This window comes from Salvelinus sp. IW2-2015, linkage group LG23 (genome assembly GCF_002910315.2).
Source record: "Salvelinus sp. IW2-2015 linkage group LG23, ASM291031v2, whole genome shotgun sequence".
NCBI lineage: Eukaryota > Metazoa > Chordata > Actinopteri > Salmoniformes > Salmonidae > Salvelinus > Salvelinus sp. IW2-2015.
The window spans coordinates 42,295,306-42,300,630 of NC_036863.1; positions in this window are offsets into that span (position 1 = coordinate 42,295,306).

Sequence of the window (5,325 nt, forward strand, 5' to 3'; positions counted from 1 at the left end):
TCTGATTCACTGTTTCAATTAGCCAGCCCACTGAGAACTCGAGTGGCAGCTCCAACCACCAACGAGGAGCACACCAGCTTACGCGCGAGCATCCTATTGGTCCTTTGAGCATGATTGGCAGGTCTCCTAGTTGGAGGGTCTGGTTTCTGTTGACAGCCACCCCGTTACTCGAGAATAACTTCGTTCTGACTTTTGGGGGTCATTCTATACAATTAAGACCTGAATTCAAGTGTTTTACTCTTATTGGTACACATCATAAAACATGTTAAGTTTGATAGGCAAACGTTATTGTCACGAATTACATTGTTATTGTACTATAATAATGTCCTACATGTAGATCTATTGTAAACAATACAATATGATTATTAGGATTAATATTAGGATTAATTTTAGAGTCATCGTGATTACGATTATTGTAATACAAGTAAATGCTATTGTTATTGCAGGCTAGCCCTTCTACAGTAATATCCACACCAAGGCCAACACCACGAGGTCTGAACCTTAATGGAATATAGGAAGTAGAATGTTTGGGATGGCCTACTGGTTGAACACAGAGACATATATTTACATGTGGCTCTGGTTGAAGACCTATTCTGGTTACTCCTAGTTACTGCAGAGTTAGTTAGTGGTTCCATTGGTGTTATTATCATTGACATTTATGGGCACACAATTCCCATGGATGCTTGCTTCCTCAATCAAGGATAAGAGGACATACGTGTGTATGTGCGCCTGCTTATCTGTTCAACAAAAAGCAACAGAAAAAAACCCCAATGTGTGGATAATACTTGATTGCAAAAAAAGTTGAAAGGTAACAAAGCTGTGGTACAAAACTCAGAATACATAAACTCCCATGCAGAGAAATGAACAAGTTGATACATTTACATGTTTATGTTTGTTTTTTGAATCAATTTGATACAATCTATGACATCTTTGGTCATTTATTTTGCTTTCAAACAACTTGCCCACATATCAATAACCTATTATTTACTAGCTGTCTGACAGTCCTTTCACCTTAACTTGATCACCAGTAGTGTATTATCACAGTCCCCAAATCCAGAACAAATTCAAGAAAGCGTACAGTATTATATCGAGCCGTTATTGCATGGAACTTCCTTCCATCTCATATTGCTCAAATAAACAGCAAACCTGGTTTAAAAAAACAGATAAAGCAACACCTCACGGCACAATACCTCTCCCCTATTTGACCTAGATAGTTTGTGTGTGTGCATTGAAATGTCGGCTAAGCGTGCCTTTTTTAAAAAATGCATGTAGTTCTGTCCTTGAGCTGTTCTTGTCTATTGATGTTCTGTATTATGTCATTCTGTATTATGGTTCATGTTTTGTGTGGACCCCAGGAAGAGTAGCTGCTGCTTTTGCAACAGCTAATGGGGATCCTAATAAAAATACTAAATACTAAAAATACCAAAATATACTATCACTTTAAACTATGCGTGTGCCTTTGCCTATTGAGCCACAGTGTGGTTTCGGTGGATACATTCTGATACAGTAACACAGGCGCCTCTCCAGAGGCCAGATGCCCTCACTGCAGTCCTGCCAGGGCCAAATTAAGCACACAGATTATCCACACAACTGCCACAATGTAACCACGGGGTTACATTGTATTAGGTAAAAACATATATTCGTTTATAGTGAGTGGTATGGCCCTGGTCAAAACTATTGTTCAGATTGACCATTACATTACATTTGGGTTTTTTTTTAAACCCAAAACAGGCTCCATGTGGTAGGAAAAATATTTCCTTGCTAAATGAAAAGGGGTCGTTTAAATCTCTTCCACAAAAGCCAAAAGAGTCAAAGTTAACTTGATAGTTTTGCGGACAGTCAGAGCCAACATTTGGCTACCTATTAGGTGTCTGACTCTAAGAGCAGTTGTCTTATGCCACACATTGCATTTCACTTAGGCTACACCTCACCTCAATAATCATAACCAGGGACCATACAGACTTGTTGGTTTCATGTTAGGCTACTGAATACATTTTTTTTAGTTTGACCTCACTAATACGGAACATGTTACAAATAACTAAGGCACTGGCACACCTGGACCTATTCTCAGGCAGATGGCAGTATTTCAAATGAAAATCTTCATGTTGGTTAAAAAAAAAGTCTGAGAAATTAATACAGGAATAATACTTAACCTTTGGGCTCTTCTGTTCTAGTAGGGAAGATTAATATTGTAATGAGTGCTTAAATGCCATGCAAATTTTCTTGCAAGTACCTGGTTAAATTAAAAAGCTAGGTAGCAATCTGGAAATTAGAAACATATTTTACCTGGGTTTCAATTGCACCTTGCTCCTTCATCTTCTATTTAATCTTAATGATTGCCTGATTAGCATAGCCAGCCAGCTGGCAAAGTTACTGGCTCCAGCCTCAACACTCCCCCAGCAGCGGGTGAATGTCTCCCCCTCTACACAAAGCGACAACTCATTCCTCATAGAGTAAATGTATATAATGATGCCCTCCCACCCTCTCAGCACACAGTGATGGACTGCTGCATTGGAATATTGTACAGAGTAATCTCCTCTTTTAAGGGCAGGCTCTCAAACTGGTTAAAGAGCACTTATTTCCCAGTTTTTCAGATTTTGAGTTGTTCTGACACTGAACAGCCTGGTGATATCAACTGTGAGAAAATCTATTCTCATATCAACTGTCGTTCTGCCAACACGTTTAATCCTAAACATTTGACCATTTTTGGAATTTGTATCATACAAAAAATATACATTTTAGCATTCTTGTGACAATGACAAAAAAGAGGGTTGACATTAGGATATCAATAACAATTTGTTTGAATATGTTGTGCTTAAAAAGTGGTTACCATCTTAAAATCCCACAACCTTCATGTTGCTCGTCAATGATTGATCCAAATAATTTGTCACTGACATTCTTTCTCAGAATCATTTTGCATTCAGACATATTTTGTTACGCATTCTTTGACATGACAAAAACGGCAAGAATTAATACTGCTAAATGTACTGTGACTACACGTAGAATACACTGGAATGAATGTGGACAAATCATAAATCCCTATAAAGTTCCTTCAGTGGATGACAATTGTACTTGGTTGCTGTGGGAAGAATACTGTACATCCACTCCTGTATGCTTGACATTATAGTCTATGCACCATGCAGACTGTAGACAAAGCGGTTGTGTGAAAGACAGGCGACGGAGAAAAAGAGGGAGAGAGAGAGAGAGAGAGAGAGAGAGAGAGAGAGAGAGAGAGAGAGAGAGAGAGAGAGAGAGAGAGAATGACTGCCTCATCTCAATTTTACGTCCTTCCTTAGAGTTATTGTAATGTGAAATATTGCAGTGAGGCCAGATACAGAACACCGTCTCCCTTCAGAATAATGAAATGTTTTTCGTAATGCAAGCATCACACAAATCAATAACAACAATATATTACTGGTGATTGTAATTTAATATTTTTTTTTAACTTTACTGTCACTTGTGATAGATATTCATGCCCATTACAGTGTTTTAAATTCATTACACGTTCTTGTGTCTTGCTGGATTGAATGTTACATACTGTATACATCAAGTAATCCATTTCGGCTGTGACATGTGACAACAATTTGATGGGCTCTTCATTTAAATAAAATATCACTCCTACTTTAAAAAGACAAGCTTGTTGCTTCAGTGTGTTTGCCATGCTTATTTTTTTAAAGAATGTCCACATTGATGATTTAATGACACTTCCTCTATGCTTGCTGCCAAATGAAGGGTGACTGATCCCTGAAGTAAGACTGTCACTCTTTTCTCTGCCTTGGGATGCAACAGAATCAATGAGCAGGAATACATGTCAGAACCACTTTGGCATGCTTTGAAATCATTTAGCAATATTTTTTTAAACATTGTAATTACACGTATAAATGCTTTCTATGTGTTCATTTGATGCATTAATTGAAAGTTGTTTCCCCAATGTTTTCCCGGAGTTGAAAAGAGAGAAAAAAGCTCATCTATATTATAACTGATAGAATTCAAGACACATCTTTGAATAAGCACTTGGAATACTGGTTGCATTTTATTTTATTTGAGTATAACCACAGCCCTTAATCATATGATTCCACCTGGTTGTCAGTCCAGTTCTGAGAGAACTTGGAATCCAAGTCTCTTTCATTGACTATATCACTATTCACAGCACCCTCAACACCTGTCAGGTTGCACTGCTCTGGTGAACTTCATCGCTCCATATCATATCCCTTCAAGTAGAAGGAACAGGAGGGAGAATGGCCTGAGAAACCCACCAAATAATCCACTGCTAGAATGAAACAGAGCCAATCAGGGACTCTTTAAAATGCATGAGCCATGATAAAGAGTTAGCTACATCTCTAACAGTTCTCTGGTGCAACAATCAAAGGAAGCGGAACACATAGAAGTGAACAGCGAAAGATTTGTGCACTTCAAAGATAAAGAGTTCTTGATTTTCTCAAAAAGCAAGGCAGTGCTTGCTGCATTGATGATCGTTTGTAAGACAGCCAGGAAAAGCGCCTATGAACATACCCCTAAATGGCACAGGATGAAACTACTCCAACCATTTCAATCACACAGGATTTTCTTTTAATTTTATTGGATTAAAAAAGAAGCATATCCCCTGAGAGTAAGCAAGTGACACCAAAACACCTCTGCATCACAGAAATGTAGACAAACACTCCTGGTAAAAGCTTCAACACTGTGGTTTGGATTTAATAGAGGAAAAAGGGGGAAAAACATGCTTATTTTCAGCCATCTGTCAGGGCTGTTTTGAGAGTATATGAGATTTTAAAAAGGACACCGGTGATGATCAATTGATTATTCATATCAAACCAATAAACACCTGTCTGCATTGCCAAGGCAGCAGCTACACTTCCTGGGGTCCAGTAAAATTAAGGCAGTTATATACAATTAAAAACATTACATTACATTTTATAATATGTGTGCATGCGTGTCTGTACCCTCACAGTCCCTGCTGTTCCATAAGGTGTATTTTTATCTTTTTTATATAAAGTTGAAGTCCGAAGTTCACAGACACCTCAGCCAAATACATTTAAACTCAGTTTTTCACAATTCCTGACATTTAATCCTAGTAAACATTCCCTGTCTTAGGTCAGTTAGGATCACCACTTTATTTTAAGAATGTGAAATGTCAGAATAATAGTAGAGAGAATTATTTATTTCAGTTTTCATTTCTTTCATCACATTCCCAGTGGGTCAGAAGTTTACATACACTCAATTAGGATTTGGTAGCATTGCCTTTACATTGTTTAACTTGGGTCAAACGTTTCGTGTAGCCTTCCACAAGCTTCCCACAATAAATTGGGTGAATTTTGGCCCATT